A 25241-nucleotide genomic window follows, 5' to 3' on the forward strand; every position below is an offset into this window, starting at 1 on the left:
TCCCCGCGTGAGAACAGGAAGGGTTAAATACTAATTTCTGCTCAAATGTGTTACAAAAGCATCTGAAGCGACTGTTGCATGAAAGGAATGGAGGTGGTCTTTTTTTTATTGAGAGTTGTTAAAACTAAAAATTCCCATATACTCTCACTTCCCTTTAGAGGTCTGCTGGGGTTGGCTTGTTCCTCCGCTTTGATATGCAGATGGGCAGCTCGCTTTCCTGCGGGGGACACTGGCGGGCAGCCAAGGGACACAGCGGAGATGTCCCGTCAGGGGCTGCCTCCGCTCCTCGGCAGCGCTGGGAGCCAACTTTGTGCATTGGCTTAAAAATAAAATACCTTTGTTAATAGTCTTTCCTTCCAATATAAATGTTTATATATTTACCCTGCTAGTCATCTCTGCTGGCCAATAGCAGGAAAACAACAGTTTGGCTGTTCCTTTTTGGGCAGCTTGTTACTAAACTTATATTCCTCTACTGAGGGTACTATTTACGCTGCCCTCAATTTGTTTTGTAGAACATCACTTTTGCAGCAAGTAAACTTATTCAGCTGCGATGGAACCTACATATTTAAGAAGCTACACATTTTCAATGTGTAGCTCTAATGAATTTTGTATCTTCCTCTCATAATGGGCCAGGTACAAAGCAAAGAACGTGTGGGTTTTCATTTTCTTGTCCCTTTCAGCTCCACTCTTTCTTACTTTGTTTTTTTCTGCCTTTTCTTTTCATTGACATAATGGAGTACCCATAAAAAAAGATTAAATGGTGCCATAAAGTTTTATTAATGCCTTACATCATTGATATCTTCTCTGTATTGATAGTTCCACTTCCATTATTGCTACTTAGGCATTTAATTAGTGATTCATACAGTATGTTGTAAACTACAGTATTAGCGTTAACCATCTATATAAAAGCCCCCATTATGTAAAAACTCTTCCCAATATCATAATTGGAGTATAGTTATCCACTTTAACTGACTTGAATTAGATTATTATAGATTCATTTATAAAAAGTTACTTGTAAAGGACATTGAAGATCATGGAATATTAAGAGTGGAACTTCATTACAATAAAATGGACTTCAAGAACAATGCCACTGTCTGAGTTTTATATAAATCCATTACAATCTTTCTGTAATATGAACAATAACTGTTTTATCTGCCAATTCAGAGATACTTAAGGATGGAAAGACAGAGGGGGAAAAAAAAAAAAAAAAAAGAAAATGAAAAGAAAAAGAAAGAATGGAAGGGTATAGAATTCAAGGGAGGATGCACACTTAAGTCCTGCATAAAGTAATGGTGGGAAAACTTACTCTTTGCAGGGGAAGGTTTGTTAAGAGCATAAATATAACAGGTGTCCAAAGAGGAAGAAGTGCACAGAAAGCCATATTATTCAGAGGATGAAGGCAAAACGTAGCAATCACTTAAGATCAATGTGTATTCCAAGGAAACCATCAACCAAGAAGAGCTGTTCCATATTTTTACCACTGTAAAGAAGGACAGAGTTCAGGGCAGCTCCTCAAAAAGCTGTTTTATCTTTCTCTTCTGTCACCACCCACACCATGCCTAAGCTCCGTAGTCTGCTGTCCTTAGCATCCAACCTACCCACCCTTTGCCCCAGCCAAGAGCAGGTGCACAGTTCATCTGGCAGCCAGAAGCCACAGAAATCACTTCTTGGAGTTAATCAAACGGCCTCCCCAGCTCTGCTATCACCTGCCAGGTGCTATTTCACAGCTGGTGTCCCCGGGAATAGCACAATAGCAGCAAGGCTAATGGCAGCTCAGAACAGCACAAGGCTGGAAAATATCCGAGCAGGAGGGTAATGAACCGCTCACCCTAGGCAGGCTCAGGAGGGCTAGAACTGCAGGCATGGGCAGTACCAACCCACACATCTACACGTGCTCTTTGACACACTCTGGTTCTGCTGCTCAGCTTTGGGAGCCTCTCATCTTTCTCAGAATTCCTTCAGGATTTTTGGGTTCTTTATCCACTACTTGCTTCAGACATTTTAGATTCTTTCTGAAGAGTCCAGTTCAGATTGCTTGAATTGAACCCTCTACATCTTTTCTGCTTTCTGATCACCATCCCATACAGCAAGGGTGAAGCTGTGGGTCAGTACAAAAGGTGATTTGGTGCGCAACTTGCCACAAATGCACTAAGAGGCCTCTGCATCCTGCCTCCCTCCTTCTCCCATATAATACTCTAAAGAACTGTGGTTTTTAACCTGGTGTTGGACCACCTTGCCTTTCATAAGATTAATACAGAAAGGATGCACAGCAATGACTCCGTTCCCTGGCATGGAGAGACTTTCCATTTTAAGGCAAAATCTCTATGGGAACAACTTCCTTGGGAGCCACTTGAGGATGGTGGGTCATAGACAAATGCAACAAAAAGAGAATGAAATACCAAACTCAGCATTTTGCAATGCAGTACCAGATACATTTCTTCTTCAGCATGAACCCATATCACCCTTAGAGCTGGAATGGGACCAAACAGTGCTAAAAAGGACAGCAAAGGGAAGGCACTGGGCTGAGGCAGCGCAATCCTTTCATACTACTCCAGATCCACACACTAGTGTTTGGTGATCCATCACCCATGCCCAAAAGCCTGCTTTCCCCTCCTACCTGGGCTAGCTGAAGGTGCTTTCATGGATTCTCACTGTTAAGATCACTTACCTTAAGCTGTTTCAAGCCACATTTATTTTTCTAACAAAGCTCAGAAAACCAAAGTTTCATTTTTATGAAATCAATCTCAAATCTGTTTTCATTCCCATTTCCCTCTTTGCCCTGTATATCCCTTTGACTGTTATGCAACCACAGACTTAAATATCTGTATAATACAGAGAATACAACTAGCTTTGCCTATACTGGTTCTACAGTCTCTCTCTGGCCATAAATTTTATGGGAAAGCAATAGAATGCAAAACACATTAGCAGTAATGTTCCAAAATCCCTGTGCGACAGGGTAAATAGGAAACAACAGCACATTTACAATTTTGGCCGGCAAAGTACCAGCACTATTCATTGATCTCATTAAAGACCAATCTACATTCAGGGAAGAATGAGATTGATGAGATTTTAGACTCTTTAAGCACAAAAAAGTTGCCAACTACACACGCGTCTGAACAGCCCAAAGACAACTATGAGAGTTCCTCTGTTCCTTTAGCCCAACATTAATAATTACTGCATAACACAGCCTCCTCCCATTGCAAGAACTGGATACAAATCTGCCCTGCTCATTCAAAATAACCAGAGCACGTACACCAGCAATATTCTTACATTTGAATTACTCTGGAAAAGGAGGGGGTGGCATGAAGAAGAAAAGCTGTCAGTAGGAAGCAGAAAGCTCATTCAATTCTTACTTTACCAGAAAAGAAAAAGAAGAAAAAATACTTTTCCTTAGTTTACTTTTTTTAGCAAGCTTAAGTTATACAGGTTTCAATTGCAGCATCTTCACCCACGGAGATTCCCATTATTAAGGATCTGAACTTTTATCCTGGGCCTGTCACAGCCCCCATCTCCTTTCGAAAGTGACTTTATTTCTCTATTTTTGAGTTTCTATACCTGAAAAATGGGAGTAGGAACACTTGCACAGCTTTGGAGAACAGAAATGTAAAGCACTCCGTTGGTGCAAGGTATTACTGTGTTGATGATGATGAAATAAGCTTTCATACATTGCTAAATTATTCAAGAACATCTACTATGGTTTCACCTCTGGCAATCCCAGAATGCATCTCATTGCCATTACTCTGCAGGGAACAGAAGTGTTGAGTAAATGGCTATGAAACTCATATATTAACCTCACTTGGTGACTGGAATATTCATTTCTTTTTGAGTCATTTTTAGCCAGAAAAGAAAATCTTCACTATTTGAAATCATTTTTAGCTGACACATTAAGGAGCAGAGCTGAACAAATAATTTCCAGTGAATAATGTGATGAATTTATTTTCCTTTTCTCTGTCCCCAAGCAGACTGGGATTTCCTCAAACGTGTTTGTTATTCAAATGTATTCAACAACTATCTTTCCCAGTGTTTTTCTTCTGTATTTGTTGTGCCTGAAAGTGCACAATATCCTTTCCTCTGGCTTTCCATGGTGGGGTTTGGTTTGGGGTCTTCTGAGGGCAGAGGGTTGGGGATTTCTTTTGTTACTCATCCGGATGTACTTAAGGGATGAGAAAATATCAGCTTTGCAATGTCTTCATAACAGATACAGTCATGATGCATGATGGATACACGTGCCTACAGCAAGCATCCTGCCCAGACCTAGCTGCTGCATAAGCTTTGTCCCGTGACTGTGCAGTGCCCTCAGTGGCTGACACATAAACAAGCAGGTGAGATGCAATGCAGGCTACATACTGCCCTTTAGCTGTAACTCCAACATAACCTGACAGGCTGTGTTCAGCTGAATCTGCAACTCCAGCCACCGAAGCACAAACTGTGACAGAAGGAGAGGAAGTGCCGAGCAGTTTTTTGCAGTTTGGACAGCCTCTCGATGTGTTAAAAGAGATGTCTTGTCAAGGATATTTTCAGTTTTCTCCTTTTCTTCATTCCAAGCTATGGGGTTGGCACACTCTGAAGCCATCCTCCTCTATTAGAAAAACATTGCCTTGGCTGTTGTTCTTAAGTGCTGCAAACCTGGCACAGGCTGCTTCCTAAGTTTGCCTCGATAAAAAGTGAACTGCATCAGTGTAAGAGATCTGACAAGACCCACACAACCCTGGAATCACATTCATTGCTAGATACAAACTTAGCTAAAAGAGAGGGACTTCCAGGCAGTAATAGCCTGGAGATGCATTCCTCTAGGTCAGCGAGTAAATCAAAGCTGTACATCCATGCTTAAAAAAAAGTCTAAGCACACACTGTGCACTTCAGCCTATTTTGTACCATGCAACTACTCCCACAGTGTTTCCCCTCTGCATCAACAGATCTGTAGCAGTTTCGTGCCTTATTATTATTTCATTATTTTACTGTGGGCCAGATACTGCAGAAACAACCTATACAAAGAAATCCAACAACTAATAAACTAGCATTGTCAACAATCTGCAGTATATTTGCAGGCATTTCCACTTACTACCAGAAAAGTACCCATTATCAAATTAATAAGCAACTGGAAAAAAAAAAATACACTGCTTGTCAGGTAGTGCTTTTTTCCTACAGTCTCATTCAAAATAAGGCAGCCCAATTTCAGTACAAATGGAGAAAGCTGCTCCTGTGCTAATTAAGCCAGCAGAGCAGATCCAGGCTGGTGTCCTCCAGCCTTTGCCCAGGGTTGAGCAACATGGACCACCCAGGAAAGGACCCTGTGGTGCCAGAACCATGCCCAGGCAGTCAAAACTGAGATTTCCATTATTTGACTGCAGTAACAAAAGTGTATTTCAGGTGGATGCTGGCCTGCTCTCCAGAGCTGCAAGGAAGGCCAATGCAAGGACATGCAACAGCTGCAGTGGGTGCCAGGTCTAGGTCTGAACAGGCATTTCAAAAAGGCTGTTTATGTCAGCACTTTGTCTTTCTAACCCTTTCATTTCTTTAAGCTCGCTTACCATCGGTCACATTTGCCCACACAGCCTTGGCTTCAATCAGCCTCTTTGTACTGGAGAAGCCATCCAGAAATACCTGGGGGTCAGAAATAATGTGGCCATCATGCCCATCCCTCACCTACACACGTGAGTAGCATTACCAAACAGTTTCCACATTAACTTCTCACAGACTTTTCCCTGCTGAAATAAGCAGCCACATGAAGCGGAGCCTTCCCACCCCTTCCCAGCCTCCACGTCCCAAAGTCCAGGGAGGAAGCAGGGCTTTCAGTGAGATCCTTGTGTTTCCCTTTGCCTTTCACTTCTTAAAAGGGGAATATTGTTTCACTTTCCACCAGATCTGCACTCCATCCCCTGCTCTCACCTTACCTTCTCTTCCTCCCTTCTCTTGATGACTATTTTCTTTCTTCCTCACTGTTTTTCTTTCTTTCTCCTCACTCCGCTCCTCTTGTTTCACCATCTGGTTCTGTTCTCCTTATCAGCCCCTTTCCCTTTGCCACAATCCCTCATTTTCCCCTGCTCATGCCTTCCCCCTCTTTGTTTCCCCCTTGCCTCTCCCCTCACTCCTTTCCTGTCCCATTTCCCCCATGGGTTTCAAAGCAAAACGCAGCCGGGGCCGACTCTCCCCTCCTGTTACCGCTCGCCAAGTATTCCAGAGCTCTGCGCCTACCCAGCCTGCTGATCCACGAGTGGCACAACTGGGAGACCAATCGCTCCAGCCAGAAAACTGTCCCTCAGGATGAAAGTTGCAGATCCCACTGGATTATTACTATTTTTGGAATTTTAGGTCTTGCTTTTTTTTTTTTTTTTCTTTTTTTTAAATTCCTTTCACATTTGCCATCCTTTAAGTTGGACTTCGATATACAGTTTACAAAGTCTTATTGTGAACCTTCATGCAGTCTCAATGCTGAAGCAACAAGTAACTCAATTGGTAGCCTTTTTGTGCTCCTATCGTGCGAATCTTTTCCTGAATGCTAACAGGCAGGGTTTTATATACTCCATCCACTTGATAATAGACTAATAATCTTATCGTGATGTATTCTTGAACTAGGTGAACAAAGTTAAGGATGGAAATATGGGAAACTGCTAAATTATGTAACGTTGCAGAGATATTGCATGGAATTTCTTATATTTTGCAGCGAAATATTGCCAATTATTGTAGCTGTCAATTTAACAATAGGCTTATTCACTATGGTGTTTGATTAATGTGAAATTATTCAGTTGGCTACCTTGTAGTTGGCCTATTTTTGTGTCCAATTAGTATGCTAATAATGGTAATTATGTTCTATACTGCATGTCTCATCACCTAGAGGGTTTTTAAAATGATAAAATAATGAGAATAAACAAGCTGATGCTGACATTCACTGGGCCATTCTAATTACTTACTGAGAGCACACTGGGGAATCAACACTCAACCAAAGAAAATGATTCTTGCTTACTTTGTTAAAACTACTCTTTTCAAAGAGCATTAATAGTTTGCTGCTGTTTTCTTTATTACAAGGGACCACACTATTTTCCCTTTTATTTGCCCTGTTAATATACAGCACCAGGAAAATGATAATCAAATTACGTTTGACTGAAGCGATAACTGTTTGCAGGAGGTGTCAGAAAAACAAATATCTGTAATTGCTGAATTATACACCTTTGTAATGGCTACCATTTATTTCTTCCCTGTGTGATAAACATGCCATCACCTTTCCCACTGAGGCAGCATGGTACTTGGCTCAGTGCAGCGGAGCTGCCCTGCAAAGGAGAGCTGCCAGCAGCATGCGATAGGGTGGGCTTCCCCAAAATCCCAACATCCCCAGGTCTGGCCCTCCCTGCCCATCAGCATTCGTCTGCACTTACAAACCTTGCTGGTTCGGTTTTCTTAGTGCTGGATGCTCACCGAAGACATGGTTCAGAAGAGACATCTGTTGCAACAACACCAAAATAGGGAGCTGGGATTTCGCAGTTCCAGCATAAAGGAAAAGAGATCGATACAAAGGGTAAAACTGAGCGGAGAATCTGGGAATTTTAAATCCTTATAGAGCAATTGAGGATTTATCTGCTGCTTTGTTTTTTTTTGTTTGTTTGTTTGTTTTGTTTTTTAAGCCAGAGAAGCTGAGTGCAAGTAGCACATAGCAAAATACCTATTTGGAAAGTTACTACCGTAAGTACAAAGGAAGCTGCATGAAAACTAAAGATAGAGAAATGCAAGAAGTTGCACACCTGATGCAGACAGACAGACATCAGTTTGTGAGTGTGCCCCAGCCCTCAGTAAGTTACTGGGGTGTACAGGAGCTAAAATACCTTCAAGGTTTGGAAGCCAGGCTGCACTGGGAAGGTTGGTTAAAGCTATGAGCCGTGATTATAAAGATTGTTTGAGCATAAATCCCCTCTAAGACAATATAAAGAAAGAGATAATATAAACAGTACTGTATGTTTATATTGATGCTTATATTTTACTACACCTACCAATGAGCTTTAAGACAATCCATCATAAACTGAGCAGAGGGTGCTGTTATAAGCGCTGTTTGCCAATACAGAGCAGGGGCTGTTTTTAATAAAGGATGTAATATGTGACATGTTAACAGGGAGTCATTTGTGCACCGCATATTGGTTACTCCTTTCCTGTCATTTTGAATCATGTCTCAATATATCTTGCTTGCTAAAGCAACTAACTACTGGCAAACAAAAAGTTACTATAATCAGGGAGGCATAAAAATGTAGAGATAGGGAACTCAAATGTATTTTCTTTGCCCAGTGCCAGGTAAACGTTCAACTCTTGAGAATGAACTGCAGCACAAATCAGAATCTTTACATTTGTTCTCTTTTCCGACCTCCTCTCAGCCAGGCAGGAAAGTCATACCCTCACCTCACCGGAGCTCACACATTTGGGTGAACCATCTCCCAACCACATTTGGGTGGGAAGCGTTTGCTTCCCACCGCGCAGCGCTATGCGGGCAGGAGGGCTGCATGCAGCCCACCGTGCTCAGAGTCACAGGAGCATTGAGAAGTGCTGTTGGAAATGGATTCTAACAACTATGTTAAATCTTGCTGACAATTGCTAGCTATGTCATGCAGAATTTTTATTTCCGAATGGCAAGCTAATGAAGAAAAGAGAAACTGTGGAAAAGTATTTGAACTCAGCGGTTATTTGTGCCTTTCGTTTGTTAGAGAGATTACCGTCAGTATTTATGCCACGACTACTGAAGAATTATCACTGTAATCAGTTCTTGAGAGAGGGGGGATTCAGAACGACAGCTTCACCATGTGCTGGGAGCGCTCTGTGCACTCAGACTCACTGTGCCAACAAATATCCCACAACACGAAACTGTCGTTAAAAGCAAAAAGGTGATTGTGAAGGGAAAGCCGGGAGCCAATAATTAACTACTGCTGTACAAAGGTGGTCTGGATGAACTCATCTGGAAATCCTGCAACTTCTAGCAGCAGCTCAGGATTTCTTACTGCCTACAAAATTGTGCTGAGCTGTACACACCTGCTTCGTAACTTCTGCAGTTAATACTTCTCAGAAAATTCCATGCTGACATCTTTGGTTTAGCATGCAATTTTAATGCAGAATTATCAGTAGCTCTGTGAGCGTCTGTCAAATGAATTAGCAGTCATGAAGAGTAAATGCTAAAGGATAATAAATATAAATAGGAGCGCTTGTATAGGTGCTTGTGTAAATACACACACACCTAAGCATTTATACAACAATTACACCTGGGGGGGGTAGGGGGGTTGGAAGGAAAGAAAAATCACAAGAAAAATTCTGCTCCATACTTGTTAAAAAAAATAACAAAGAACTCCAGACTTCACTGAAAAGCAAAACTGCAAATGACTGTCAGTTACTGGGTTATACTCCTTGTGTCATTGAAAGCCGCAGCTTGAGAAAGCCACTGCTTTTGTAGATACAGTTAGGCTGGAATAAACTGCAGCAAATGTGAATTTAGTCATCCCAATAGTGCAGATCTTAGCAGCTACAAACCTTGAAACTGATTTGCAGAGCGCAGATTGCCGCCTCGGCACTGGCTGCCGCCGTAAGGTGAGGGCTTTTTGACACCAGCCAGCAAAAACAACGGGTATTCCTCACAGCTGAACTACTGATCACTATTTGTTGGTTTTGTAGCTTTTACAGGGGGAAAGGAAAACAGCTTGGTTTGTTTTTTCCCCTCACATCGTAAGAGTTAGGAAAATATTTCCAAGCACTGCTCTGCCCGAGGAATTATCCAGGAGCTGCATTGGTGTGTTCCGTTTGCTCCCCAAGGCTGAGGTGGGATTTAGTTTTGTTTGTTGCAGGGATTTTTGTTTTGTTGTTAAGATTTATAGTGCTGTTATCAGGTAAATCTTCTGAGCACATTTGCAAGGAAGACTGAGCACCCACGTACTCTCCTAGAAGTTTGCTCCCTGTTAACAATTTCCCTTAAGTAAAAATTCAGCAGACTCTGGGGAAAAAGAAAGAAATAATTCAGAAAACAGAAACCCAGGCAGACTTTTCCAGCAGGTCAGTCAGCAGCTGACAGTGTTAAATGGTGGAAGACTGTAACCAGTACAGACAGTGCTGTACAGCAATAAGGTATGCACCACTAGCTCAAGGGTTAGGGAAGCTGACTTGCACAGTCACCCAAGCGGTAAGAGGGTCTTTTACTGCTTTCTTGCTCAAGTCCCATTGCCATGTACCAGTAAGTCAGGTCTCTCTGTGAACTGTACTAGTTTAAGTTAACACTTATTGCTCTTAGTGGATATCTTTATTAGAGACGGGGGTAGCATTCGGCTCCGGATCCTACCAGCTTCCCTAAACTGAATGGAGTTATTACAACGGAGTTCTACAAGAGACAAAATTTTACCAGAGACTTCTGCTCACTCCACACAGATAAAGACTAAAATCAAAGGCTGAGAAAAGCATTTCCTTTACTTCTAACTCAGAGTTCGAATAGAGCAGAACAGTGAAGCGCAGATTTGCAGTGACCTCCAACCCCCTCAGCCACCGTCCCATCCTGCCAGCAGTCAATCACTCGGCCATTTACATTCTATGGCATAGCAATGCTGGCCTCTCACGTATTTTTGCACTGTAACATCTGATTTCCCAGCACATGACATCAGCAAGAAGTGGAATAGATAAGCATCTTCCACCAAAACATAGTTCAGTGACCTAAATTACATATTCATCAGTGGGAACGTTGCAAGCCCTAAATCTCACCAGCTTCTCTCTGGGATCAAAGGCTGCTCCTGCTGCAGCAGCTCTTTTTGGATGAGGAACAATTTCTTCCTGAACTCAGACCCTTTCTCCCCACAAGATCAGCTACAGCAACATAATCAAAAAGGTGGCTCAGAAACAAATAAATTATAGAGAAGTCATTAATTAATGTAGGTTATGAGCCAATGTCGGATGTTTCTTTGTGCAAGAGTAATGCAAATATCAGGGAGATATATTCCTTCTCCAGGTTGCTGCTTTTAGAATGGTAATTAAATCATAAAATATACTTCTGTATGCATATTTAGGAAATACTTTTGCAGCCTGCAGGGCAAACATACATTCATTCCCAGTTTGCCTGCACCTACAACTGTGTGCACTTACAGCTGCACTCAGGCAGCAGCAGTAACACCAGCAGAGGCTGAGGCACTCTTCCCAATTTCCTCACATGGTGTGAGCAATTATGAGCATTAAAAGCCTCACGCAGGTTCAGGACAAAAGTCTGACAACAAAACCAGACCAAACAACTGATTATTATTTTCTGGACTGTTTGTTTTTAAGACCTTTCTGTTTCTTTGCATGCTCTGTTTTCAGCATACAGGGAAGCTTCCCCTCCCATTAGGAAGCTTCCCGTACTTCTGCTCAGCCCTGAAATCCATTCATCCTTGATCATATCCTCCTGGCTCATTCTCCTGCTCATGTCCACTACCACAATGCACAGATCTGAAGATGCTCCTGGCCAAATCCTGCAACACAGGGGCACCCATCTGGGTCTGCACACTGCTGGAAATAGGAAGTCAAGCATTGCAGTTATTGCTGACCTATTGTTAACTGTTCTGCTGGTGAAGTTGAGCTCATCACTAAGACACCGAATTTCTTTCTCTTCCCTCCATGGAATTACAACCAACCACAAATTCCCACACCCTCCAGTTTTATAAGGGGGATCATTTGTATCCTTCAAATTGGAGGTGAGATAAAGACCTTTCTTGTGTTGGGAGAATCCTTATCCCAAATATCTGGCCTTAATTAATCTAGCTGTGCATCCCCAGCAGAGCAGCATTAGGTGGTGCTTAACATAGAACTACTGCAACAATGCCGCACTCAAACCTCTGCCAAAGCCCATATGCTTTGTCTTGCTATAGCTGCACTCTAGCACCTGATGGTGATGGGATCACCCATGGATCCCCTGGGAAAGCTGCTCTGCATCTTTGTGCTACTTCCAGCATACATGGAGCAATGACCACTTGAGAACCACACCACCATTCTAATCACCCACATTTTTACCATCTCCTGGACTGTGGTCCCAAGACACAGCTCTGTCAGTTCAAACACTAGTGATGCCTTCATAAATCTTGTACTCACAGCTGGCCAAAGCAGCACACACGTCTGAAGGGCGCATGCATACAGACATATTGATCTGTGCATACTGCGCTGGTAATAAACCCCATCACAGGTAGTTGAAAAATCCCAGTCACACATCCTCTCTGTGAAAGCTCAAGGACAAGGAGGTCTGGTTGCCCCTGAATACGTGAGATCTCCTCATGGGCACCTTAAGGGGATACACAGACCTACCCAGAGGGGAAGCAAAGAGGAATTCACAAGGTCATTGAAAGCTACAGAAGGTACTGTTGAATTGAGTATCCCCAAAATTTGAAGTGGATGCACTAATAAGCCTTTTTTAAATTAATCACAGAGAATGTTTGAAGAACTAATCGAAGAAAAAAAGAAAACCAACAGAATTTTGTATGAGAGATTACCAAGAAGAGAAATACCAAGCATTTTGTTTTGCACATTTAGGAAGAAATCACCACAAACATATACTGATGCACAGGAAGCCTAAAGGAAATCAAAGTCTTTTATATCAGTTATGTCTCTATAGTTCTGAAGTTATACAGTAACTAACTCTCCCCAACTGTCATTTCTTTGCCCTGTGAAACAGTACAAATAAATGACAAGAACAGGATTGACCAACTTCAATCTCTTATCAAAGGATAATGGATGTGGTGCCTCGGGTGTCACTTTGATGCCATTTTTCATCAAAAATAGTAAATTATGCAAAATCCTGTAAACGCACTTCTTACTGCAGGGGGTTTTCTACCTGAAAAGGTTGAAGATCCTGAAATCTTGAGAGCCCTTGCAAGCAAATTAAGACATTTGTTTCCATACTGACAAACTCCAAGCATATAATTTACATACTTCTAGTAATAAGAAGAAAAAAAGCTTTTTTTCCTTCTCCAGTTACTGCTGCAGCATCAAGTGGGTTTTTTAACCCTGTGTACCATCTGCATATCCACAAAATAACGCAAAGAAAGACCCCAGGAAAGTGGCTAGCTAGAAAAACAATGGGATTTCTTGAACTGCTCCTTTTTCTCTTCAGGTCTCACAGGAAGCAACACAGAGCTCACCAAAAATATGCATAAAGAAAAGGGACTCTTGTTAACTTGCATTCCAATTCATAAACTACCAACTGTCTCGTTACTACTGAATTATCATTCAGTTGCCACTAAATTAGTTGAAATTTCAGTTTCCCAAATGCAGTACATCCAACCCTTTTCATTAAACAGACAGCACAATATCCCCTTTCCTATAACAGCGGGGACTGGCTGGCTACTCCCAGGCTTCTGGTCAGAATAGCTTTGCCCAGGAAATACAAAAATAAAAGTACAAAATTATCACAAGTAGCTATATAAAACAAGAAAAACAAAAAGCACATAAATCAAAACACAACAATTATACTTAAGTAAACTGATGAAATGAATATGGGCAAAATATAAAGAGCAAACCCAATATCCTTGGCTCTTAGTAGAGCCAACGTTATTTCTAAGATTAATGTTTCTCACACTCCTGCCTGAAATAGTCCACCACCAGCACTATGCAGACGGTGGAAATATGCATTATGTACGTGAACTTAAGTAACATGAAGAGAAAGAAAAAAGGAGCGGGAAAAAAAAATAAAACAGAAGAGACTTGAACACTTTGATGTTCAGCATTCAGCTGCATTGAGCGGTGGGTAGATAGAGCAAGGAACTAGACATCCAGTTCTGTTTCATTAATATTAAACTTGTTCTACTAGAAAAAAACACAACATGAAAACCCTTCATTTTAATTAGCTTTGATGTCACTGCGAAAGATTTAAACTTCAACAATGCTTTGGTCCCTCATCCTTTGAGGGGCAATACTGGAAGGGCCCATTCCCTAGAAAACCGGGATGCCCTGTGCACATAGCAGCATTGTTCCCCAGCCCTGCCATGCAGGCATATCTCAGTGCCTTCAGCCCTGCTTCTTGGCTTTCTGCCTTTTGGTCAGCCAGAGAATGGGGGAAACCATCAACTTGGCACAGTTGCAGCAGGGTTTGGTTTTTGAAGCAGAACATCAAAAACATGGCTTTATAGGGAGCAGAATCGGTTCTGGTGAGGATATAATAAACTAAATACCGAGTAACACCCTCCTGCATTTTCTGAGAAACCATGAAAAAAAGAAAAAGGTGGGAAGAGTATACAGAAAAACAGGATGCCTAATTCTTCCATTAAACCACTGTATTTAGGTTCAGGTCAGCCTCCCGTGGCAGTACACGATGATGGAACAAGTTGACCTTCTCAAGCACAGACATGATTTCTCAAGCAAATTAACCTTTTTCTCACCTACAGACAGAACAACAAAAACAAAACAAACAACCCATAAATCAACCAGTAAACCTGTTATTTTAGAAAAGACAGAGTACTGGAGTAAATTCTTCCAATATGCCCTTACATCATTCATAGAGACAGAAAAACAATTACAAAGCAAATCAGATCTTTTCTTTAATTGATTGCACTCAGAAGTTCTTTACTCAAGAAGAGAAGTTGCCAAAAATAAAAAAGACGTGTATTTCAGTTCTAAGCAGTGGAAATATAACTGTCTTTGGATTCTTAGCCTTCTTTCCAGCAGTCTCTATGCTACAAGATACTAAAAATCTTCTTTGATAACTCCTTCAAAGATTGAACTTCCACATACTGAGCCTTATGTGTAATAAGAGATTATTGAAAGAGGCTAAACCGGGATGGAGGGGAAAGGGTTATTTGTGTGGGTTGTCTTAAAATAGTGGTCTCTAGCAGAAAGAGGAAGATGAGTAATATTCGCTTTTTCTTGCCAAGAAGGGAATGTAGAGCCATGCCAGGGCCCCCTTTCCAAAGAGGACAGTAAGACCCGAAGCCTACCATTCTCTTCATCATCAGTGTTAGCCAGGTCCCAGTAAGCAGCTCTGAGTCTCAGCAGAAGCTGGAAAGCAGCAACTACAGCTCCAAAACTCAACTGGACATAGGCTAACTGAAGCAAAGCCCAATTAAAGCCACAGGAAGCCTGTTCAAATTTCAGCCTCCTCAAACATAGCACAAGAAGCACAGCCAGCCACATTCTACTTCTTCAGCTGGAGTTCCTGCCCCAGACCTACTCTGGTGGGTTCAGGCCCAGCTTTCTGCATAGTCTTTCTCACCAAGGAGCACTGCCTCAGCATTTCAGCTCAAACACCATTGATAAATTCCATCACACATGCTGACAAAAAGTGCTTTGATAAGTGCATGAACCCGCACAGGACTCCTTTCAGCAGGCTTTCCTGAAGGAAACCTTCACCCCTTCATGCTAACTCCAGCTGGCACACCACCCACACAATCACCACGCGTGATCAGCTCCAAGATGAACTGACTTGATTTCAGGGCATGAAACATCACGGTGTCACCAATGTGACTTTGCAGGGCTAATGAAAATTTCAACTGAACTGGAAATATTTTTACTTCATCAAATAACAGACTTGTCGATCACAGCATCCCTTCACTAAGAGAGCTGCCAAACTACTGGTGACTTCACCATTACGTGCTAATTCCACTAGAGAAAGTTTATCATTGTGATATTAACCACAACAGATTAAAACAAAAAACAAAAACAAACAAAAAAACCACGAGATTAATCTAAAATACTACCCATTAAATTAAAATCTTATGCTCTAAGTTTTACTGCTCCATATAACTAATGGCAAATTAAAGATGGCCACGTAAATAAACAAGATGTGGGTTGATCTGATTTTTGCACTCTACTGAAGTGCTGTATTAGTCAATTCAAAGATAATTTATTTATTGTGGGAACCAAAATTTACAATTAAAACTTTCACTGTTCTCCCCTCCAACCCAGTACTAATGTATGAAGAATATGTTTACAGCTTGTGCTGAAGCATGCGTTATGATGGCATGCTCACATGAGATGTAATTCCAAAGGGGGAGAGTTAAGAAAAGCTGGTTTCATTTTGCACAAGAAATTTCCATTCCTGTTTTTAGCCTGCTGACTTTCTGTGGAGAAATGCAGAATGTGGGAGATAGAAAAGGAAGAGCAAAGAAGATACAGACTTGTTTTCAAGTTTCACTCTAAAAAATTAGATATACATCATTTACTGCACTCAAAAGCATTTCTGGAAAGCACAGAACATTTCAGTTTTATTTTCCAAAATATAAGTCTCAAGTTACAATAAGTTAATGTAATTATTCAACAGAGAGGGAAAAAACATTACAAGAAAACAAAGCTCAGTCATGATATTAACAAGGTCACTTAGGTCAATATTTTATTAGATGTGATAATTACATGTGATAGCACAAGGACTAAATAAAAACTATAGAAGAATAGGACCAATACATTCAGAACTATAATTTCACATGCATTAGTAAATGGTGACAAAGTGTATTTAATGGAAATAACTAATAAATATTTTCAGGAAATAATTTTACATATCTGGAAATCCAGGATGTTTCAAATCTTCTACCTTGATCAATATGGAGACCCCATGCTTACCAAATGTGGCTCTAAGAAAACTTAGACTGCATTCTAGCAGAACAGTGTTGGGGGGACAGTAAGCACAGTGGGAAAATTCAACATGATAAAACCAGAGAGAGGAAGGTGGTGTTCAAAGGTGAATTAATGTACGCCCAAGGGCTGTGCACACCACATCACTGTAATTGCACACAAAATGTTGGAGCTGTTTGTTCTGTCTTTAAAAATAAGCCAGTGTGAAAAACATAAATGTGGAAGTAATCAATGGTGGGAGTCAGGATCATACCTGAAGAGTGGTGATCAATGGTTCAGTGTCCAGATGGAAATCAGAGACAAGTGGTGTTCCTCAGGGGTCAGTACTGGGACCACTGATCTTTAACATCTTCATCAATGACAATGACAGTGGGATCAAATGTACCTTCAGCAAGTCTGTAAATGACAGGACAGGATGCCATCCAGAGTGACCTAGACAGGCTCCAGCAGTAGGCTCAGGTGAACCTCATGAGGTTCAACAATCCCAAGTGCAAGGTCTTGCACCTTGTTCATGGCAACCCCCACTACCAAATCAAGCTGAGGGACATCATGATGGAGCACAATGCTGTCTTGAAGGACACAGGGGTACCAATAGATGGCAAGCTGGATATGAGTCAACAATGTGCACTCACAATCCAAAAAGCCAACTGTATCCTGGGCTGCATCAACAGAAGTGTGGCCAGCAGGCCAAGGGATGTAATCCCAATCCTTTACTCTATGCTAGTGAGACCTCATCTGGAATACTGCATCCAGATGTGGAACATTCAGTACAGGAGAGATGTAAACCTGCAGGAGTGCATCTAGAAGCGGAGCACAAAAAGTGATCCCAAGGATGGAATACCTCCCATACGAGGACAGGCTGAGAGAGCTGGGGCTGTGCAGCCTGGGGAAGAGAAGGCTCCAGGGAGACCTGAGATGGGCCTGTCAGAAAGAAGGAGACAGACTCTTTGGCAGTACCTGTTGTGACAAGACAAGGGGAAATGGTTAAAAAATAAAAGAGAGGAAATGTGTATTAAACATAAGGGAGGTCAGGGTGGTGCGGCACTGGCACAGGTTACCCAGAGAGGTGGTGATACCCCATTTTTGGAGACATTCAAGGTCAGGCTGGACTGGGCTTTGAGTACCTGATGGAGCTGTAGGTGTACCTGTTCATTGCAGGGGAGTTGGATCTGATAGCCTTAAAGGGTTTCCATCTCAAAAGATTCTATGATTCTTTGAAAAGAAAGGCAGACAGAGCTTCAAACACCAAGCAGGGTTGGAACAATCATAATGAAGTTGAGAGCATAGAAAGTGATGAAGGAAAAGCAGCAGAAGAAAATGGAAGGAAAACTTAGAGAGAGGTAAGATAAAATTAGAGCAACTTTCAGGTACTGTGCAGAAGCAGAGGGCTGCAGCAGATCAGGCTGCTGCCAGAACTAAGGCAGGACAAAGCATTATCCAAAGAAATGACTGTATAAATGAATTGTCTTTTCTTTCAGAAAGTACCTAAGATTTATGGCTGTCAGACACATAGAACACTTTACTCATCTGCATTCGTTGCCTCAGTTTACTGGGAGTCTAATGGTCATTCTGAAAATTAACAACACACTCTTGCTTCAGAATGTTGGCTTCACAAGTATTCCAGAAGTATTTTCATAACTACTGAGAACCATAAAGTTTGATGTTCTTGCCATAGAAATCTCTGGCATCGGGGGGGGGGGGGAGGGGGGGGGCGGGAGGGGAAGCACATGTGGTAAAAGATTTGCCATTTTTATTATTATTAATACAGAAGTGAAGTGCCCCATCAGCTCTGTAACTTCCTCTCTGCTGCCACTAGAGGGAGAAACGTATTCCTGGGATCTCACGGCTCCCAGGCTATTTATGGAATAGATTCAGAAATATTTGCTGTATGGAAAAACGTTTGTCCCTGTGTGATAAGCATGGATAACGCAATAGAGAGCCTCTAAAAATAAAGTGGGACAAACATTGCGGCCTCTTCCCTCAAATAAACTCCAATTACAATCCTTAAACCTTTCAAATGTAAACACTGCTGTAATTGTTCTTCTTTGCTGGTAACACAAATCCTGCTACTGTGTTTACTCCCATTGCATCCAGGGCAGGGGAGGACAAACAGGAAGAAAGCAGAATACTGCATTTCTATCGATATAAGAACAAAGAATGTTTTCTAGCGGCCTGCACCACTGCTGATTAAAGAAATCTGCTAACTGTATGGAACACTGCAAATACGTTCTGGGCAGAAAAAAAATCCTAAAGTAACATCTAAATAAACCAGAAATCCTGAATTTGCATATTCCCTTCATTTTCCTGTCCTAACTCAACTGAGACCAGCGCTGAAGAATACTTTGTGTTACTGAATTTTAGACACCCAGACTAGTAATGATTGCTTTTGGTGTCGACAGCAGTGACAAGGCAACTGAGCTGGTACAGAATTGTCTTTGTAAAACGTTTTCAACCATAGGTAACAAACCTGTACCCAGTGAAACCCACTTTCCTATGCTTAAGTACAAAATCTCAGCTGTGCTGAGCAATTGCAATGAACTTTCAAACACGGGCTGCTGGTAGACATCAACAGGTAACCAGGCCTGGCTTCCTAACACAGAACAAGGTAATCTCAGAAGAAAAAGGGCCATTCTCCCAAACGATGGGGCAGTTTGCAGGCTTGACCACATTTTCTTGGATAGTCCTTTTCCTCTTCCCCTGCCATAAAGAAAAGCAACACTGACAATTCAGGTCAGGTGGAATGAAACTTGGCATTTCTTAGACTTAATTGAGCCACAGGTGCAAATAAAATTACCTGGAGAAAAACCTTTCCCCTACATAGTTCTCCCCTGTCTTTTGAAGGCAGTTGCAAAGCAGCTCTGTTAACTACTCATAAGACAGCTTCATTTAGAGTGGGTCTCCAGAGGGTAGGGTTTGTCCCCTTGTTGATAAGAGAACCAGCTTCAAAGGCAGGACCTCTTCCACCTCTGAGTGTCGATTCTTTCTTCACACAAGGACACACTGCTGCCTGCCATCCAGCTTGTCCTCTGGGACACCCCTGTTCTTTCCTGCAGAGCTGCTCCCAGATGATCTGCAGCCTGTATGGCCCATAGAGCTACCCCAAACCAGGTGCAGGACCTGCCTGTGATGACTTTCAGACATCAGTTCCTGTCTCCATCCTGTTGCAGTTGCGTTACATGGTAGTCCTGCCCTTCAGTTTCACAGCTTCTTCCCTAGTTTGCTGTCATCCCCACAGCCATGTAATCCCATATCCACAGAGCCTGTGGTCCCTTGGGTGCTGTGCCAGGTTCAGAAAATTGGCTAAAATGCCACCTCTGAAAAAAAGTATCTTTCCCCAACTCCTCTATCCTAACCTACAGCTGCAGTCCAGAATAACATTTAATTCCTATTGTGCCCACAAAGTTTCATCATAAAGAAATGGAAGATTTTACCTACACCACTTAGACTGGAAGGTGACCGGTCTCCATTTACTCTTCTGGCACTGACCCACAGCTCAGGGCTGATAAGTTTCTCCCCAATCCACAGTCAGCCTAAACCCTGCCATATGTTACAGTACAACAACCTCGTTATTTCAACTATTATACAAATAACAAAAAGTGAGAGAAGAGCAAGCAAACCACAGGCTTCCCCATGTAGGGGCTGGCACTGAAGCACAGAAAGGAACCACCTCCCCATCAGCTACACACCTGGGAAGCCAAGGCACCAAGCAAAACAAGGTTTTCTCTCCCTACTGCTTTACTTGGTGCTTTCTCAGAGCAGCTGCAATACCTCCCTCACTGAATGTGAGGTCACTTGAGCACTGTTGCTGTAGAGAGGCTGGAAAATAGAAGCGTTGTTAAAAGTTTTAATTTATGACCAACCGTGGCTGCAGTATTTTTGTTGTTTTCATCTACATGAGGATGAGGTTCACCATTCCTGGATTTGAAAACTGCAGCTACCTTTGTTCCAGCCAAGTGATTTACTACTCCTGCAATGATTTCATATCATTGCTTAAGATTTCATATCAAAGCTTAAGACAACATCCCAGATTATTTCCCTTTTTGCATTCATATGCATATACATATACACACATACGAAATCAACAACATTTTACAGTAAATTTTCCTTTCTGAAAGGATTTCCAGCATCTGCCTCACAATATAACAGCATACACAGCTCCTATGCCACTCAAAGAGGTCCAAAGTTTGTGTTGAAACCTGCTCTGAAACAACTCTATGATATGTACTGCACATAACCCCTGGATTGCAGGTTAGGGTACATTTTAAGTATGAAATATTAAATGAGATCATAACCGTTAAATCACTGTGCTGTCACTCCAACACTAACTCAGGTTGGCAGAGCTCACTCTCAGTGATGTCACCAACACTACCTTGCTGCTGTTGTGAACCTAGCCCAGCTCACATCAATTTTTTTTTTTTTTCTGATCGATGCTAAGTATTAACATCTATTTTTACCTTGGCTTGCACTTCAAGTCATTAGTTGCTTCCTAGTGCTTTAACGGGTGAGGTAAGGGACAGTTAAAACACTGCAGTGACAACAGCAGGAGTGTGCTTAGCACACAGGACAGCAAAGGAACCAGAGAGCAACTGCCAATCCATACTGCAGGTTATAGAGATCATAGAAGTCTAGCCCTGAAATGTATGGACAGCTGTAAGGTGGATTTCACCCACCTTTGCACACATTAAACACCATCCTACTTTGCATCAGCTCCCATTGAAATAAACAACTCAGGCACTATGCAACAAAAATAACAGTTGGGGCTGGAAAAAATAATTATCTCAGCCTTCTAAGAATAGCTTCCCTTGGCTAAGTTGCTCCTTTCTGGCTTTCCTTGAAGCATTGATGAGTAGAATACTGATTGGGAATTGCTATGAGCGCTGTTGGGAGGCATGTTTCCCCATAGTTTCCTGCTTTGCAGAAGGTGAAATGTTTCCTATATCCTTCCCTCAAGGCTAGAGATACCACACCATGCTCCTCTCTCTCCACCCATTTAGTTTCCAAGACCTATGTTTGCGTATACAAGAAGTCACAGGTGCAATGGTTACTCTCCAGTCAGGGTATTGCTGAGGAACATCCATCCTGGCCCTGCCCCACTTCCAGAACATAGCTCTGGAAATAGAGTGGTTTCCTCACACCAACACCTTGTGGCAGCCATAGCCATACTGAGTTCATGCCAAGAAGGTCTATACCACTGCTGAGACATTTCCTTGGCTTGTCCCCAAAGCAGGAGAGACTTGAAAGAAAAAAAACAACACCTGATTTCAAAGGCATTTGGAGTGGGACAATGCTATCCCATGGACTGAGGTTTGCTGTGCTGTGAGGACTTCATCCACAGGCACAGGAGGTTTGCCATTCCATCAAACATCTTGATATGCTCTGGAGAAACAGACTGGGCAACCAGAACATCCTACTGTCCCTCATGGCAGTGTTTCATGAATTCCCCAAACCATCCTGATATGGAAAAATAGCATCTGCACGAGAGGCACTTGAGATATACGGGACATTAGGGAAGGGAATGACAGGAGTCAATCGCTGTGCTAAGCATACACTTATAGCCAAATGAATGGACAAAAGGTCAAATCAAAGACTATCTGCACTCTCGGTTTATTTCAGGACCCCTTCTTCTGTCACTACTGGGGAGCTATGGCCCTTTCAGAAACAAGCTGTTCCTGCTATTGCTGGCTTGGGACAAAAAGCATACTGCTGCTAACCTCTTACATAAAGTGAACAGACAAACAGCTGAATTGCTGACCCCTAATGGCCTTTTCCCTAGGATTTGTGGGCTTGCACAAAGAAGCCAACATTTTACATGCGGTCCTTGATGGAGTTTGGAATTGTGCAGCAAGCCTGTTTTAGAGTGCATGCTCTTAACCCAATTGTTTGCATACAATGTTCCTCCTCACTAATGCCAAACACCGTAGGTCTCTGGGTTATTTTTTAAGCTGCTTGGTCATAGTATGAAACCCTGCATATACCTCCACTGTCACCAACAGCAATTATAAGCATGAGCACCAGGCAGGTCAGCTCCTGTTCTACTCCATCCTTTTTCAGCTGAGCCACACAGCTCAGAGCACCCCAATTATTGGTGTCTTGGCTAAAAGTGAGAAAGATCTCCCAGTGCTTCTTGTATTTGCACACAGAAACATGCCTCAGGATTATTTTAAGTGGGATGTATTCAGCAAGGTCAACCTGAGTTTTGAATAATTATCTTCCTTGTTACTTGCAAATTGATCAAATGATTACCGCAGATCTTTGTAACTGTCAGTTAACAGGAGTCTGTCAAAGACACCTAAGCAAGTTCCATTTTCCTTTGTTGTTACTAAACGCACAATGTGCCAGCCTGCAGCAAAGCTGCACATCTCCATACTGAGTAATTTGCAACAAACTTCCATCTCTGCCCACACCCCATGGCCCTACCAACTCGATTCCATCCAACCTGATCTGATGGTGTAAGTACATAACACTGGGGTTTAAAGACCACAAGCTACCTGCTACCAACACACAGGCTGTGCAGCTTGGAGAAGGCTCCAAGGAGACCTGAGAGTGGCCTGTCAGTATCTAAATAGGGGCTGTAAGAAAGAAAGGGAGAGACTCTTTATCAGGATCTGTAGTGATAGGACAAGAGGAAATGGTTTCAAACTAAAAGAGTAGAGATTTAGACTGGATATAAGGAAGAAGTTTTTCATAGTAACAGTGGTGAGGCACTGGCACAGGTTTCCCAGACAGGTGGTGGGTGCCCCATCCCTGAAGACATTTAAGGTCAGGCTGGATGGAGCTCTGAGCACCTGATGGAGCTGTAGGTGTCCCTGCTCACTGCAGGGGGGTTGGACTGATGGCTTTTAAGGGTTCCTTCCAACTCAAAGGATTCCATAACTATGGTAAATGTCCAAACCTCACACCTCAGAGAACACCTAAGTGCAGGCAGGCCAGTAGTCACAGTGGTGCATTTACACAAACACGAAGCAAGCTGAGGATAAAAGCACGAAGCACAACAATACTCAATTCAACAGCAACAAAACAGCATTCAGGCATAACAGCAAGCACAAAAATCACCATTGTATGTTTGGGTTCCACTCATTCTGGCACCAATCTACTGAGAACCACACTACATATTATTCCGCACTGTCCAACCGCACCAAATTCTACTTTTGCATTTTTGCTTTAATTCAGAGACGCACTAGTTGTTGTGAACACACAAAGTGCTACCTGGGATAACACTTCAAATGCAAATTAAGGACTCTAAAATTATTGTAATGCAAGAGTACCATGGTTTATTAACAGCAGATTTGCAAGGTTAATTTTCAATTATATATTTCTTATTAGTTTCCTAGCTGTCTTGCTATTATTAAATTTAAAGAGGAAGATACTTTCAATGTGTCCAGCTTCTGTGGCATTATTACTGATAATTATTCCTATTTTCCAATTTGTGTTACTCTCGTGTCTTGCAAAATTTGTAATTAATGAGCAAATAATTATAGCAGCACTTACTTGAGCTGCTTTAGTTAAAGCTGTGTCAGCTTTTGCATTAGGATCCCCATTTTTCAAGGGTTTATAACTCAAGCATAAAAATTCACTCTGGGCAGAGCCTGTCGGAAGAGCTGTGTGCTGAGCATGTTTTGTTTTTAAATGTCTCTAAGCAGCATTACCCAGTTCCTTAAGTTACACAGATTTAAAAGAGCTTAAGCTTTGAAAGGCATGAAGCTCACAACTGTCCCTATTTGCTGCATGCTGTTGTCCCCACACTTTGTAACACTGAGCATCACAGCGCCATGTTCCTCAGAGGCCCTTCAGCCCCACTTGGGCTGTTCTCCCCCAGACACTGCCAGCACCCGTCCACCACTGGCTCCTGAGCATCTCCTCCTGCCCAGCCCTGGAACAGCCACCCAGCTCCAGGCATTGGGAAGCACTCTTGGAGCTGCTTCACCAGATTATTGGGTTTAATTAACACCACTGTAATTCAGCAAACGTGGAATAGCAACAAGTCAGCAGCACACGTGTACCAGATTCAGTTGGGTATGCTTTAGCTCTGAGCTGAGAGGATTGAGGCGGTTCTAGCAGAAAAGCTACAGCAAAAAGCAGACCAAAAAAAGCAGCATTGCTATGACATACAGCCAGAGACGAGACAAAAAACAGAAGGAGGAGGCCTACCTGCTCCAGCCCCAGCAGGTCATGCAAAGCAGGGCTTGTCCTCCTGTAGCTCCACACAACCCAGCCCCGACCCTCCTCACCAAAGGAGCAGCCTCTGCCCTCAGGGCACCTTTTATTCATTTTCCTTTAGCTGGTGTCAGCTGGGGCTCTCCACACCCTCCTTCTCTGTAATTATCTCCTCATCTTTGAGTTAATTGCTGCTTGGGAGAGCCCATCTCCTGCTAACTGTGTGAGTCAGCCTTGCACCGGGGCGCTGGGGTTACCGCTCTGACCCAGGGGCTGCAAATTCAGCTCCCTAGGACTGTCCCCATACCACTGGTGGCATATCCACCGGTAATTCACTGATATCTTTATTTCTGCAAAGCACATACACAGAGCATGGCCCAACTATGATATTTTTATTCTGTAATAAAGCCTTGCAATATAAACCAGCTGTTCCTCCTATTAGGTGTCTGTCTATCCTTTAGGTAAATATTTCCTCTTGCTGACCTGGTGTCATGAGCTTCCCCAGTTAAGATTGGTTTGAGGAATCTCTATGCGTTGATATCCCCTAGTTGCTGATG

General features: G+C 42.4%; 1 long non-coding RNA gene across 1 annotated transcript; it reads right to left on the reverse strand.

The window, feature by feature from the left end:
* Positions 1-4446: 4446 nt before the first annotated feature.
* On the reverse strand, positions 4447-24742 carry LOC140250896 (uncharacterized). The gene is made up of 4 exons (XR_011903322.1): positions 24679-24742; positions 7378-7438; positions 5532-5604; positions 4447-4579 (listed from the first exon to the last, which is right to left on the reverse strand). It is a non-coding gene; the product is annotated as an uncharacterized lncRNA (long non-coding RNA).
* Positions 24743-25241: the final 499 nt, after the last annotated feature.

This window comes from Excalfactoria chinensis, chromosome 4, assembly GCF_039878825.1.
Source record: "Excalfactoria chinensis isolate bCotChi1 chromosome 4, bCotChi1.hap2, whole genome shotgun sequence".
NCBI lineage: Eukaryota > Metazoa > Chordata > Aves > Galliformes > Phasianidae > Excalfactoria > Excalfactoria chinensis.